Source organism: Myotis daubentonii, chromosome 7, assembly GCF_963259705.1.
Source record: "Myotis daubentonii chromosome 7, mMyoDau2.1, whole genome shotgun sequence".
NCBI lineage: Eukaryota > Metazoa > Chordata > Mammalia > Chiroptera > Vespertilionidae > Myotis > Myotis daubentonii.
This window is the reverse complement of record NC_081846.1, coordinates 39,801,526-39,818,403: the sequence shown is the minus strand read 5'-3', so window position 1 is coordinate 39,818,403 and position 16,878 is coordinate 39,801,526. Positions and strand designations below refer to the sequence as shown.

Here is a 16,878-nt window from a genome sequence, read left to right as displayed (position 1 = left end):
GAAAATTTAATCTGTAGAATAAATTAATGCCTATCAGGAATGTTGTTCGAAGGATTCTTGAAATATTAGAAGATGTACTAGATAAAGTGCAAATATTCAAATTCCAAGGTTTTATATTTCGGATTGTTTCTGTCTGTCTTATTTCCAGGTATATTTTGTTTATTTGCTCCATATTGAATTCTCTCAATGCTCACTGTTTACTAAAACCATATCAATATTATATGAACCAAACATGACTGCTTTCAAGAAGTTCTTTATTGCATTTACCAAGCTTCTCAGTTTACTTTGATTTTATTATTAATAAATGTTATTGATGTTTGATCCTTCTTAGAGGAGAGAGATTTTTCTTGTTTATCTCCAAACCTCATAAATGTAGAAGATAAATAATAAAAGGATCAGCACTTCAGATACTCATTAGCATTTTAGAGTGTGCTTGAACATAGATTTTCATTTTTCTCTTTAAAATATGTTGATTAGAACTTTTAGTTCTAAGAATAGTATAATTATCATTTATTATGTATTTATTAGGCCACATTATGGTTTTAATAACATTTTTATCATTAGAATGTAATATATTTAATTTATCAAATAGGGCAAAAACCATGCACATGAAAAGGAAAATAAAGATCACTGACTGTATTCATTTTCTATGGCTGCCGTAATAATGACTTCAAACTTGGTCACTTAAAAACACAAAAACTTATTCTTTCCCGGTTCTGGAGACTAGCATTTAAGATCAAGGTGTCAGCAGGGCTGTGCTTGCTCTGATGACTATAGAGTGACATCATTCCTTGCTTCTTCCTGGCTTCTGGTAGCGCTTAGCAACCTTTGGTGTTCCTTGGCTTATAGCTGCATCACTCCAGCACCTGCTTCTGTCTCAGTGTGGTCTTCTTCACCTGTGTCTGTTCATCATCGCCACTTATAAGGACTTCAATGGCCTGTGCAAATCCAGGACAACCGCATCTTAACTAATTGTATATGCAAAGTTCTTATTTCGATATAAGATCGCATTCTGTGGTTACAGGCGGACATGAATTTGGATGAGATACCATTCCATTCATTATAATACCTAAAACCTCATTTCTGTTAATATTTTGATGCACATCCTTTCATTTTTATTTTGCTTATATCTTCTCTGAAACTGGGATACCTGTACTACTTTGGACCTTCTTACTTCATTCGATATTGTGAATGTTGTTTTGTGCCGTTAACTACTTTCCTACACTTTTCATTTCCAGTATACCAAATTAATTCAAGTAACACTCCATTGATGAATATATTGCTGTATTGCCCCCTCTTCTTGCTATTATAAATAAGACTAAGAAGAACTTACATCTATATAATTCTTGGGATATATTAGTGATTATTTCCATAATGTGAAATCCTATGCTAGATAGGACCTATGCTTGGTCCAAATGTGTGTGTGTGTGTGTGTGTGTGTGTGTGTGTGTGTGTATTTAAAGACATTTAGTAACATTTTAGTTTACATTATTTGATATTCTAAATGAAAGATTAGTAAACTAAATATATTTATGCCTTTTTGGAAAGAATTAACTTAGTTCTAGAGAAAATTTTATTAAACTTTTTGCATGTTATTTCATCATTTATATTTAATATATTAGTGTTAATATAGGTTATATTCCATATTAGATCTTGAAATAGGTAATTTTGGTTTGAGGGCAAATACTTTATATGACTGATTAGGAAGGAGTGCTTCCTTTTCTGTCTTCTCTAATCTTACTCTTTTTCACATGTGCTTGGTCTTCATCAATCATAGTGGTGGATTCTAACTAAATCGAAGGGAGTAGAGATTTTAGCAAGTAGAGAGCACATGTATTTAAGGTTTTAAGGTTAACCTCACATACTGCTTTGAAAGCTAGACTTGACCAGATATGTGTACTAATACTTCTAAAGACTGACCATAGTCATTACTTTTATACCAAATAAAAGTATTGAAGATATTCTGTGGGACAATTTAAACCTTTTTAAACTAAATTTTGTTGGTTGTTCTTTTAATAGAAGCATTTACATGTATTTTAATGGGGTCATAAACTTAGATCCTACCGGGGTAGGTAATATAAGTCAGCAAAGTTAAGAAGTTAAAAGCATTATGAATCCTAAAAAAATAAAAAAATAAAAATAAATAAAAGAAAAAAGCAGACTGAAAACAGTGCTTCTGGCATTCCCCATGTAAAGAAGCATCTATTACCCACTTCTACTGATTTCTTGCTGTTAGGCACATTCTTGCACTCCACTATGCCCTGGGGGCTCTTGTCCCTCCCAGCGATTTTCCTGTTATTCACATTGTAGGTTTCCAGTAAACTGCCTCACCCAGTTTCCAGTGACTGCCTACACTTGGTCCCCACCTGCACCTGGCTCACCTTTACAAGAGACATAAATATTCCGCTCTCCTTACTCTGCCCTGCCGATGCTGTTTTGGCCGCAGCCCTTCTGCTAGCAGATTAATGATAAATTTATAATTCTCTACTCCTTTGGCCTCCTGAGTTCCTCCTTCCATGACCCTAACACTTGCAAGGTGTGTAAAATGGTCCTGGGGTTGCCAGATTTTGATTTTATTTTTTCAATTGAGGCTAGATATCTAAAATTTTTGTGAAATATCCCAATTGTTAATTATAGATAAATTAATATTGTAAAAATAAAGTTAAAAGACAAAAATAACACTTTTGCAGATAATATTTTCCCTTATAGCATCAGCCTATAACTTTTGATCTAAATGTTAACTTTTCTGTATTGGATTGTTAACTTTTCTGTATTGGAATGTTAATTTTTCTGCTAAGTTTATGGTTCTATTTTTTGTAGCTGGAGTTTTAGTTTGTCACCCTTTCCATTTAACTAATCAAAGGGCACACAGAATGGAGAGGGTTACATTAAGAATATTTTGGTATACTTTCCAAATATGTTAGCACACAGCTGGTCAACCTTAAAATTGTAATGTCAACTTAAGTCACTTTGGTAGCAGTCAATCAATTGTTTTTGTCTTTCAAGCATATCAAAAGGTCAAATGGAGAATTTTACTTTTTGTATACAAACAATGTTACTTATTGGAATAATATAAGAATATTGGTTAGTAATTTAAGACATGGAGGAAAACAGGATATCCAACGAATAAGTCAATTGATTTCATATGTGAAGAATAATTTGGATGGGATATATCTAAAGCACTTGATTTAAATAGTTGATTGTACATTTAAAATGTCATAATTCTAATATTTTGATTTGATTTTATAAAACTTTAGCCAATGATACTATGCTAAGTGCATATAATTTAATAATTCTCCTGTGCATACAGTTTTTATATAAAAATGTTCCCAAAATGATTTAAATTATATAAGGTCTGTGTTTGCCAATCATATAACAACTAGGAATCTTAGTATTCTTATGGTGTATAAAAAAATAATTGAGATAAAGTTGATAATATTTCTTTAGAATTGATATTAAAATAGCTTTTAAATAATTCTTTTATAAATGCCAAATGTATGATATAGATCACAAGAGTCTAAATATGAATTAGTTATTTCGTATTTGCTCATGTGAAGTTGACAATTTAATTGGTTGTCTTCAGTATGTACTATGTCAATCACAGTGTTTACAATCTAGTTTTCTTGCTGTGGTTTGTCAAGTGAAACAAACTGGTGTATTTCTGACTAAAATTGATTCTTTTGTAACAGCCAATCACAACTTGATTTTCCTTAGAGAGTCTCCTTATTTGGCTCAGGCAAAAGATACAAAGAGCTATTGACTAGAAAATGACTTGAGCTCCAAACTTGTAATGGAACAAGGGAGAATTTAAAGGAAAATATTGACAGAAAGAGGTGTTAGAAAATACACACTTCTCTTGCTCTCTTGTACCAGTAGTTTCCCAAAGAGGGCCTGGGTGAAATAGATAAGAAATTTGTGGAAGAGAAAAATAAGCGTGACCTATATAAATTGAGGAATTTACTGCTTGGCAGAATTGATACTATCTTCCAAATTGGGTTATTTTGGGAAAAAGAATAACACTGCAAATATTTTAATTTGAGCTTCTTTTAGTTCTCACAGCTATCTAAGTAGTGGCACATGTTAAATGACATAAAGAAATACCTTTGGCTGATAAATTTTAAGTACTTAAAATCTTAATATAATGGCATTGCCCTGATAAAAATCAATACAACTTGTTAATGTCCTCCTAGTTAGAAAAGTACAGTGAACCTTTCCAGGAATGATCCATATGCATGGTACTATGTTAGATAAATACCGGATATAGTCAAATAAGGTTTATGACAGTCCAGGGATCTATATATCTACATAGGAGTCTTGCTAATTTATAATACCAGGAAATTTTTTAAAATCAAGTTTGGGAAAGTATGTACATTTTCAAATACCCAGAAAACTATGGGCTTGGGTGTGTGTATGTGTGTGTGTGTGTGTGTGTGTGTGTGTGTGTTTATTTGAGGGAAAATGTCCATATTTTTGTAGGGTAAACTTGAAACTAAAGATGACTGATAGACTGTTTTCATAATAATAGCTTTATTGAATATACAATTAAATTCATGCTTTTGAAGCATATAACTCAGTGATATTCAACATTGTGCAACCACCACTACTAATTTTGAAATATTTTATCACCCTAAAAAAAGAACTTTTGTATCCAGTAATAGTCACTCATTCCTCCTCCCCCAGGTCTAGGCAACCACTAATCTATTTTCTATTTCTGTAGATTTTCTTATTATGATAATTTTTATATAAATGGAATCAAATAATTTTAGATAAATGGATTATTTCATTTAGCATAATGTTTTCAAAATTTATTGATATTATAGCATGTATCAGTATTTTGTTTCTCTATGACTGAGTAATATCACACTTATGAATATACCACTTGATAGACATTTGGGTTTTCATCTTTTGTCTGTTATGAATAATGTTGCTATGCACATTCATGTACAGATTTTTGTATACACATGTTTTCAGCTGTCCTGGGTATATATCTAGGAGTGTAATTGTTAGGTCATATAGTTACTCTTTGTTCAACATTTTAAACACCTGCCATACTGTTTCCTAAACTGGCCTCACCATAGCAATGTATGAATGTTGTGGTTTTTCCACATCCTTGTCAACACTGGATATTCTCTATTTTTTGTATGTTAGCAGTCTTTGTGAGTGTGAAGTTGTATCTCATTGTGTTTCTTTTTGCCTCTCCTAAGTCTCTAATGATACTGAACATTTTTTCATGTGCTCATTGGCCATTTGTATATCTACTTTGGACAAACAGCTATTCAAATCCTTTGCCTATCTTTAATTGGATTGTCTTTTTATTGTTGAACTAGTGGCCTGGTGCACGAAATTCATGCACGGGGTGAGGGTGTCCCTCAGCCTGACCTGCACCCTCTCCAAACTGGGACATCCCTCTCACAATCTGAGACTGCTGGCTCCTAACTGCTCACCTGCCTGCCTGCCTGATTGCCCCTAACCACTCTGCCTGCCGGCCTGATCACCCCCAACTGGCCCTCCTGCCAGCCTGCTTAGCCCCAACTTTCCTCCCTGCCAGCCTGATTGTCCCCAACTGACCCCCACTGATGGCCTGCTCACCCCCAACTGGCCAACCCCGCTGGCCTGATCCCTCCCAATGCCCCCCCCCCCCACCAGCCTAATCACCCACAACTGCCGTCCCATCCTGGCCTGATCAACCAAAACTGCCCTCCCCTCTTGGTCCCTAACTGCCTCTACCCTGGCCCCCCCACCATAACTTTGTCCAGAAGAACATCCAGAAGGTCTCCTGGAAGGTCTCCCAGTCTAATTAGCATATTACCCTTTTATTAGTATAGATAGAGACCTGGTGCATGGGTGGGGGCTGGCTGGTTTGCCCTGAAGGGTGTCCCGGATCAGGCTGGGGGCTTCCTTGGGGGGCGGGGCAGCCTGAGTGAGGAGCCTGTGGTGGTTTGCAGGCCGGCCACACCCCCATTGGGGTGGGGAGTCCCCATTGGGGGGTGTGGCCAACCTGGGTAAGGGGCTGAGGGCCGTTTTCAGGCCCCTCCCTCAGTGGCCGGCCCCAGCAACCCAAGCCTCCTGCTTGGTCAGGCCGGCTTCATGGCTGCCGCCCATGGGCCCCTCCTTCAGCGGCAGGCCCAGGCGGGTGGGAAGCTTGGCTTCCTCCATCACTGGGGGTGACCCAGGCCTCCCACCCACTCCAGCTGGCTCTGAGGTTGCTGCCATCTTTATCCCACTAATTTTCATATTCCCTCCTGATTGGCTGTGGGGCTTTGCAGAGGTATGGTCAATTTACATATTTGTCTATTATTAGATTGTAAGAGTTCTTTATATATTATGGATACAAGTCCCTTACCAGGCATATTCATTTACCTGAATATGTCTTTTGAAGCACAAAAGTTTTTACCTTTTTTTAAAAAAACCAATGATTCAAAATTCTTAAGCAGGGAGGGGTAAAAGATCAACCAAAGAACTTGTATGTATGCATATAAGCATAACCAATGGACACAGACAATGGAGGGAGTGAAGGCCAGTGCTGGGGGACGGGGCAGGCTGGGAGAAGTCAATGGGGAGAAAAGGAGACATATGTAATACTTTCAACAATAAAGAACTTAAAAAAATGTGGAGAGTATCTATAATAATAAAAGCATAATATGCTAAATAGATTGGACGTTCTTTCAGACCCTTCCAGATGACCTTCCGGGCGAAGTTGGGGCTGTGAAGGAGGTCCGGGTCCTGGGTGCTAGCAGCTGTGGGAAGGGCCTACTCTTGCACAAATTTTGTGCATCAGGCCTCTAGTATTTTAATACTTTCTGAGAGGCAAATGAAAAGCAATAATGGATTTTTGAAAGGACCACATTTGACAATACTCATTGTGGGGGGCGGGGGGAGACATTGACTAGCAAGCACAGTGCCTTGCACAACATTTGTTAAATTGAAATGATTTAAGTTGACTATCAAAGTACATTTTTATGACTGGATAAAACTCAAGTTAAACTGTGAGAAGCTTTGAGCAATTCCTTTTCATTGGCTTTTATAAATTGATTTTGTTTTCTCACAACAAGCACCCCATATTTTTTAAGTCATCTTCTTATCTCTTTTTGTAACTTTGATATGCCTGGTCATATTGATGCAGTGTCAAAAATAGATTACAATAAGCTTATTCTTACTTGAAATGTCAGTAATCTTAAGAATTGAAATACTAGTAGACTATGTCACATAATTAAAAAAAAAAACCAAGTCAAGTTTATAGTGCAGATAGGTCAGTCCTAAACTGATCTACCTAAAGTTTTCAACTATTTGAAAAGGAGACATATTTAAGATAGGTAAATTCAGTGTATACCTCTCTTTTTAAAACCTCAAACTTTATGACTAAGGGGTGTAAACTAGACAAAACTTAATACTTATAATAGTATTTCTGGAGCAGCTCTGGTCTTCAAACTGACCTCATTTTGCTCCTTTTAAATGGGAAGAGCATTATTGTGGAGAATTCTAAATTTTGAGATATTGACCTTGTTTTGTTCTTGAGAAGGACCATGTCCTATAAACCTGATACTCTCAAGAATCTCCTCTTAAAGTTCTTGCAAAGTGCAGGTTGAAAAAACCATTAATGCTGAGCAAGGACTATATAATGCTTTCACCGGTCACTGAACTACATTCTCCCAATAAGTAAACTACTTTGGACATCTCTGCATTAAGCATGTACGTTCTCAAGCCACCAGGGTTTAATGCAAGAATTGGTGCAAGAGCTAGAATTTAAAAAATAAATTCTAGTGGCTTGAAATAATATACCCCAAACCAGGCACCATTTACTTAATTTAATAAAATAAATCTGTTCTACATATATGTATTTTTAAATTTAAATTCTTTATTGTTTAAAGTATTACATAAAGTCTCATTTTCCCCGCATTGATCTCTCCCTGGCCGCTCCCACCCCCCAGCACATGCCATCACCCCCCTACTATCTGTGTCCATTGATTATGCTCATATGCATGCAAACAAGGCCTTTGGCTAATTTCTTACCCCCCCTCCCCCCCCCCCCCCCCACACACACCTTCTCCTACTGTCCCTTTTAGGTTGGACGGTCTATGCTTCTATGTCTCTGGCTCTGTTTTTGTTCCTCGGTTTATGTTGCTCATTATATTCCACAAATGAGTGAGATCATGTGATATTTATCTTTCTCTGACTGGCTTATTTAGCTTAGCATAATGCTCTCCAGTTCCATCCATGCTGTTGCAAATGGTAAGAATTCCTTCTTTTTTATAGCAGCATAGTTTTCCATCGTGTAGATGTACCACAGTTTTCTAATCCTTTCATCTACTGATGGGCACTTAGGCTGTTTCCAGATCTTAGCTATGGTGAATTGTGCTGCTATAAACATAGCGGTGCATATATCCTTTCTGATTGGTGTTTTTGTTTTCTTGGGATATATTCCTAGAAGTGGGATCACTGGGTCAAATGAGAGTTCCATTTTTAATTTTTTGAGGAAACGCCTTACTGTTTTCCTCAGTGGCTGCACCAGTCTGCATTTCCACCAGCAGTGCACGAGTGTTCCCTTTTCTCCGCATCTTCTCCAGCACTTGTCGTTTGTTGATTTGTTGATGATAGCCATTCTGACAGGTGTGAGATGGTATCTCATTTTATGCCTGGTTCTTTTACATATTCAAAATATCTAATGTAATCCTCACATATCCCTCAATAATGTATTATTAAATCCATTTGCAGATGAAAAAGCCTATGTACGGTTAAGTGGCTTGTCCCAGGGCCGATTCATGAAAATTCAAACCCAAATGTGGCTCTAAGGACTTTTTCCCTCTCAACATGCAATCTCCTCCTAAGGGAAGGAGTGAAGGTGTTTGCAAAGGTACCAAAAAATAACAAGTAAAAATAGAGGGTCTGATCCAGGGTGTTCAGTCTTTGCTCTTGGAAACATTGCTTCCACTCTGAATGTTGCTCAGCCTGAGTGTCCCTGATAATTCTGTTAGTTGTAACTACTTTACATAGTAGACAGACTTGATAACTTTTTTATTGTCTAATCTGCCCTTTGTTAGTGCTTAATGCCAACTATTTCCTATATTCAGAGTTTCCATATCTTTCAGAAAGGTTCTAAAAGCCAACGATTTAAATGATTGGTAAGTAAATGTTAACACTATTTCACATTTTTTTTCACTCAGTAGCATCTGTTTTTCTTTTTCCTAAATTTCATATACTTTTTTTTAATGAAACTTTTAAGATCTACTTCCTTTGCAACTTTTAAATATACAGTGGAGTAGTGTTAACTGTAGTAACCATGCTTTATATTACATCTGCACGATGTCATTATCTTATAACTAGAAGTTTAGACCTTTCTACCCCCTTCACCCACTTCACCTACTCTTACCCCTCACCTCTGGCAAACAAAAATGTGCTGTTTCTGTCTATGAATTGTTTGGGGACTTGGGATTTTTTGAATTCTACATTTAAGGGAGATCATACAGCATTTGTCTTTTTACATCAGACTTCTTTCACGTACATAATGCCCTCAAGACCCATCCATGTTGTTGCAGATGGCAGGATATCCTTCCTTTTTTATGGCTGAATGATATTCATGTGCGTGTGTGTGTGTGTGTGTGTGTGTGTGTGCGCGCGTGCGCCACCTTTTCATTATCTGTTCATCCACTGATGGACACTTAGGTTGTTTCCATGTCTTGGCTACTGTAAATAATGCTGCGATGAACAGGGTGGGGTGCAGATATCATTTTGAGATAATGATTTCTTTCAGATAAATACCCAGAAATGGAATTTCTGGGTCATACAGTAGTTCTGTTTTTTAACATTTTAGGAAAACTCCATGCTGTTTTCTACAGTGGCTGTACCAATTTACATCCCCTCCAGTGATGCACCAGGATTCCCTTTCTCCTTATATTTTGCTACATTTATCTCTTCTCTTTTGATAACAGCCACTCTAACAGGTGTCAGGTGATATCTCATTGTGGTTTTGGTTTGTATTTGACTGGTGATTAGTGATGTTGAACATCTTTTCATGTCCCTATTGGCTATTTGTATTACTTCTTTAGAAAAATCTCTACTTAGTTTTTCTGCTCATTATTTAATCAAATTGTTTTCTATTGAGTTGTATGAGTTATATATATTTTGGTTTTATGTTATAAAAATATTTTTTCCATTTCATAGGTTACCTTTTACTTTAGTTGGTGGTTTCTTTTGCTGTGCAGAAGCTTTTTAGTTTGATGTAGTTCCACTTGTTTATTTTTGCTTTTGTTGCCTTTGCTTTTGGTTCCAAATACAAAAAATCACCAAGACTGGGCTCAAGGAGTTCACCCACTATGTTTTCTTCCTTGAGTTTTATGGTTTCAAGTTTCACATTCAAGTCTTTCATCCATTTTGAGTTGATTTTTATGTTTGGTATAAGATAGCAGTCCAGTTTCAATTTTTGCATGTGGCTATTCAGTTTTCCCAACACCATTTATTGAAGAGACTATTTTTCCTCATTGCATATTCTTGGCTCAAAAGTAAGAACATTTATATGATAGCAGTATATATAGTGAGTGAATGGTACAGGAATAAAATTGATTTTTGCATCAGCTGTGACCTTATATGGCTTCAATGTACATACTCAAGAAGTTTTTAATACTTAAATAACTGAAAATGTGCTTATTTTAATCTTAAAAAGGTTAGAGAACTTAGTTTATATATATAGTGAAAGGATTATGTACAGTTTCTCAAATATATTTATCATGTCAACATATTTGAGATTGAAATAGAATGGAAAAATACTGATATATATATATATATGCATATATATATTAGAAATAAATATTCTTTATTTAAGTTTTAAAAAAATTACAAGGATATTTTGAGTATAGTAAAGTAAATAAAAAGTAATCTTTCACATTGAAATGATTACAAATATTCAATAGCAACATGCAGCCTTGTAGATGTAAATTTGCTTTAAAAGATATATCATTTTTTAAATGGCAGTTTTCTTTCTTCCTTTCTGGCATTAAAAGTAGCACTTCATTGCTAAACTCTGTGAATTGCAAGATCACACATTCAGAGAAATTGAGCTGAGTCTGCGATTAATTCAGTAGCCACTACACGAGTTGAGGTAACCACAATTGCTGGTGCTCTCTTAAATCAAGAGGGGTTAATAAATGTAAATGAAGGCAGATGTATAAAGAATACTGAATATTATGTATAAATCCTCATGAAACCACAAAAAGAAGCACCATACAATGTATATATTTGGACTTATGTCTTTCTTCTTTTAATATATCCCAATAGCTGTATCCCATAAGTTTCATGTGTTCTTATTTTTATTCATACCTAAGTATTTTTAAAATATGTTTTACTAAGAGGAAGGGAGAGGGAGAGAGAGATAGAAACATCAATGATGAGAGAGAATCATTGATTGGCTGCCGCCTGCATACCCCCTACTGGGGATGGAGCCCACAATCCAGGTATGTGCCTTGACCAGGAATCAAAACCATGGCTGCCTGGTTATTGGTGTTCAACCAACGAGCCACACTGGCTGGGCCATACATAAGTATTTTTAAATACCCCTTATAATATCCTATTTGATCAATTGATTGCTTAGGAGTGTGTAATTTAATTTCCAAATATTTGTGAATTTCCTAAATTTCCTTTGGTTATTGGTTTCTGATTTAATTCTGTTATAATCAGAGAACATATTTTGAACGACTTAAAAAATTTTACATTTATTGAAGCTTTTTTGTGGCCTAATAAATGGTCTCCTTTATTCTCTTAGTCAAGAGTTTAGCATATTCTACAGCCTCTTCCTTTCCTTATTCTTCAGAGCAATACGCTGATGTCTGTGTTGCAGGACACATGGAGTAAAAACACCCTGAATCACAGGTGCTTTGGTCCTAGATTTCTTACCTCCTTTGTTTAGAGGCTACCACACAACATACTGGTGGACATCATCTTCTTTGGAGAGACTGAGAAGTTTATGAATTCTGCCAGCTCTTTAGGGCCCAAGGTGACAAGGCTTAGTAGAATCAGTGAGAGTAGGAGGATCTTTCTCCCCTTTTTTTACAATGCCCTTTCTCAGTAGCAGGTGGGCATGGCCATGGGTCAAGGCACCTGCTCCATGGGGAAACCTTGTTTGTCATTCCCACCACTGATTTGAACCAAGGAACCCTTCTATTCTTCACCCAGAGCATCAGCAGCAGTTTTGTGGCCATATGCTGCTCATGAAAGGTACAAAGTTTGCATTCATCATCTGCTTCAATGAGTTTCTAGCAGCCAGTGACTGGGAAAGTAAGGTTCAGCATCATGAAGCAGCCAGCCGCCTCCAAGGGGCCATGAAAAAGAGACCTCTCATATTTTCTTTTATTCTTTAGACATAGTTTCTTTTAGTCCTTTGAACATATTTACAATAGCTGATTTAACATCTTTGTCTATCAATTCCAACATCTGGGCTTCTTTAGGGACAGTTTCTATTAACCTTCTGTGTATGGGACATACTTTGTTATTTCATTTCACATGTCATGATTTTTTGTTGAAAAATAGACTCTAGAAATCAGACCCCCCCCACCCCCACACACACATACACACAAAGATTTGTTGTTTTTCTGATTGTTTGTCTATACTCTTTGTCATGTGTAGTCCCTAAAGTCTCAATTTAGTTTGCTCAGTGGTTGGCTAGATAGAGATTTCCTTAAATGTATTGAATCAGTAAGTCTTTGCCAGAGGGTTTGGTGTGCACGCTGGGGCACACCTTTAATGCTGTTGCAGTTTGCGCTATGCCTTAGTCTTCACTTCTGGATTGTGCAGAGCCATAGGAGAAAGCTTAGGACCTTTTTAAGTCTTTCCTCAGCACACACATATCCCTGACTACAGTCTTTCAAAGTACAGCCCTGCACATGTATATAGCCTCCTAGATTCCCAGGAGTATGTCAGAGCTTTTCAAAGCTCCATGTGGACATTGCATTCTTAGCTTTTTTTATGTTTTTGGATCAACCTCCTGTTTGTCCCAACTGTTCTCACTGCCTCTGGCAGCTGCAATGTTAGACAAATTCTCCTGATAGTTTTGGACACGTTCCCCTGAAGAAAGGGCTGTTCTGACTGAGTGAGTTCTGAGTTGAGTCAAACAAAGACAAGTCCTGTGAGTGATGGTTTACAGGAAGCCCCCAGACAGGTCAACTATTGACAGTTCTCTGGGAATGGAACCTCTTAGGGAGCTCCCAACCCATTCTGTCCTAAAGGCTACTAGGCTAATGGTTTTCACAGTGGATCACAAGGCTGTTGGCTTATGAGGATATCATAGAGGTGGTAAGACAAGGAGGATATAGGGCAAGTTAAAACACCACAAAACTCACTGTGTCTTTCCAAAGATTCAACCAGTTTTCTCATGTAAATGGTCCCTGGGTTGTTGCAAACTATTGGTTTTTATCAGTGTTTTGAAAGAGTTGATTTTGAAGATTTTTATAATTCTAATTTATTTTTATAGAAAAGCAGGTTTTTGAGCTAGTGAATCCACCATTCTGAAGAATTTTTCATTCACAGACTTCTTAAGTTAAAAAGCACTAAGTTTTTAAAAATTGTTTCATAATGTAGTATGTGCTAAATTTAAAATATTGCTTATGAGACAGATTAGAAACAAAAATAGACCTAAACATACACAGGGATTGGGACAATTGGATAACTAACTACCATATAAGAAAATAAGCTTGTATTCTGATCTGACAATTTTAATCAAAAATAAATTCTAATGGTGCTTCATATATGAAAGCATGAAAAATAAAATTGTGAAAGTACTAGAGAAAACATGGCATTCTTTTTTTTGGTATATTTTTGGCATTCAGAATACCTTCTTAGGCTTGACAAAACAAAATAATAACAACAAAAAACACAGAACCCATAAAAAAATTGCTAACTTCTGCTACATGCACACAAAACTGTGAAATAGAAACCACCATAAATTCTACAGATGGCCAATAGACATAGGAAAAAATGATCATCACTAATCATCAGAGAGATGCAAATGAAAACCACATGAGAGATCACCTCACATCTGCCAGAATGCCTAGCATAAATAAATCAACAAACAAGTATTGGCGAGGATGTGGAGAAAAGGGAACTTTAGTGCACTGTCGGTGGGAATGCAGATTGGTGCAGCCACTGTGAAAAACAGTATGGAATTTCCTGAAGAACGTAAAAATAGAACTGCCCTTTGACCCAGCGATCTCACTTTTGGGAATATATCCTAAGAATCCTGAAACACCAGTTCGAAAGAGTATATGCATCCTTATGTTATAGCAGTGTTATTTATAATAGCCAAGATCTGGAAACAGCATGAGTGCCCGTCAGTAGATGAGTGGATGCACAAGCTGTGGTACATTTGCACAGTGAGTGGATAAAAAAGCCGTGGCTGTAAAAAAGAAGGAGCCCTTACCTTTTATGACAACATGGACAGACTTGGAGATTATTATGCTAAGTGAAATAAAGCAGTCAGAGAAAGACAAATACCAAATGACATCACTTCTATGTGAACCTAATGAACAAAGTAAACTGATAAACAAAATAGAAACAGGCATGGATGCATGGAACAGGTTGACAGCTGTGAGAGGAGTCTGGGGAAGGAAGATTGGATGAAAGAAGGTTAAGGGATTAACCAAAGAACATACATGCATAACCCCATGGACACAGACAACAGTGTGGTGGCGATGGCCAAAGGGAAGGGGTTGCGGGTTGGATGGAGGTGGGCAAATGGAGGGAAATGGGGACATTGGTAGTTGTGTCAATAATAGAAATAAAGTTTAAAAAGTCATAAATTCTAAAGACATTCTAAAAACAGTGGTTATTTTGTGGATGTGCTTTTTACCACAGATACTTCTGTCCTTTTGAATGTGCTTTAGCATGTGCTATCATTTTTTAAAGACAATAATTAAAATGATTTTATTATCTTGCTATTTTTACTTTTGTTCCTATTTGTTATATATGATAGCAAGAATAAAAAAATTATTTTACATGATTATTTAAAAGTTTAAATTTCCTGTGAAAATAAATCTACTCAATTAAACATCCATTATGGGATCATGTATAATACATATATTTTGAATATATTATACATATATCATGAATATATATTTTATATCCTGTGTCCAAGTAAAGACACAAAAAATGTCCTTATATTCAATATAATCTGTTTATTTATATCTCTTCTCTTTTCCCCAATAAACTTTCTAGAGAAACAGATAGGTGCTGCTGACCGGATATACACCAGGAGCTACTAATAAGCTTGCCTCTACATAAAAGTGATTAGTATAGTCTCTTGACCCATATTGATTTTTGTGGTAGTCCGTAGAGCTACTCAAAAACATTGTGTTTCTCCTTCCTTGCTCCAGCTGAAGCTAAGTACAACTGTAATACTTTGACCAATGAAATGTTAGAAGTGATATGTGTTACTGCTGGTCAGACCTTCAAGTGTCATGTTCCCTTCTTGCCTCAGTGATTGTAGAAACATGTGTCAAGGTGGTGACTCCATTAAATGGTTCTTTGAATGACCAGCCAAAAGCACACTGTGTCTGCTGACATCTAGCATGAGTCAGAAACAGACTTTTACTGTTTTAACCTGCTGTGACTTGGAGGTCATTAGTTATTTCAGCATAATGTTACCTATCCTTATTGATATAAATTCAAATCTCAGCTCTTCCAATAAGTGGCTTTGTGACTTATAATGCAATTTAGTCCCAAGTAGAAGACGTAAAGTAGAATTATTTTTCTCACTTTTCCTTTTTATTAAATGAAAATTAGACATTAAGGCTCAAGTTCAAGCAACTACTCAGTGGATGAGCAAAGACAAGTTAGGTATCTCCCCCAAATCCAGTGTTTTAATATCATGTTAGCAGATATCTAGTTCCCTTTCTAGTGTTAAATAAAAAGTGTCAGCATTTTATTCTCAACTACATTGAGACAAACAGCTCTTCACTCATTATTCTGACAATCTAAGTCTACACAGGAATGCTGGAACATCAGTCTGTTTATCTCTGCATGTTATGACTTGATAATATTACTCAATTTTTTTTAGGTTGCACATTTATTAGGATGAGTCTCAAATATATGTTTCCACTTGCTGTTGACAAAGTGAAGTTCCAGTGTTGTCATCTTGTCAAACTTCAAATCCCAGATGTCAAAGAATGTATTAAAACCTAATTCAGAAAAGACAGAGAGGTATTGCTTCTTGTTTCAAATATTGTTTAAAGTCATTAGATATACGACAATTCTCTTTGAAGAGCTTAGATTGCTCCCATATCGAAGATGGCATCCAGGGGCCATTATAGTTTTTCAGTAAAAAAGTTACTAAACTCTTATAAATATGGTTTTGCTTTATTTATAATAATAAAATTACATTACATTATTTTAAGTAATGTGATATAGTGATAATTATTTTAATTATTTGCTTGTACTTGCTTAGTGTATTCTGGTATTACAGTATTTACTGTATTGTATGTTGTTTGATTTCACCTCAGGATAAGATGTGCCCAAATATAGAAAGTATTATGAATGAATATTTGTTTTTAGCTAACTATAAACAACAAAAGTATAATACAGTGCTTTCAAAAGTGTAAGGTTAGTACATAAGTGAATAAAGTTTATAAAAGTTATGATTACATATTCTAGGTTATGTCAAGCTGAATATGGACACTAGTTCATTCAGTAGTCAAGTAAATATTTAGTGCCTATCCTATCCCAAGCATAGTTCTTGGCACTAGGAATAAAGCTGAGAACAAAATAAAAAACCTGTGGTTATAGAGTTTACATTAACTGTGGGATAATAGGAAATAAATAATTTATAGTATATCAGATAGTGATAAATTCTACAAAGAAAACTAGAGCAGGGTATGGGGCTAGGGAAGGAGTGTCATTATT

At 36.0% G+C, this 16,878-nt stretch overlaps 1 pseudogene; it reads right to left on the bottom strand.

Annotated features, from left to right (window-relative positions):
* Positions 1–11,723: 11,723 nt before the first annotated feature.
* LOC132238834 (small ribosomal subunit protein eS6-like) overlaps positions 11,724–16,878 on the bottom strand; it is a 28,148-nt pseudogene continuing 22,993 nt past the window's right edge.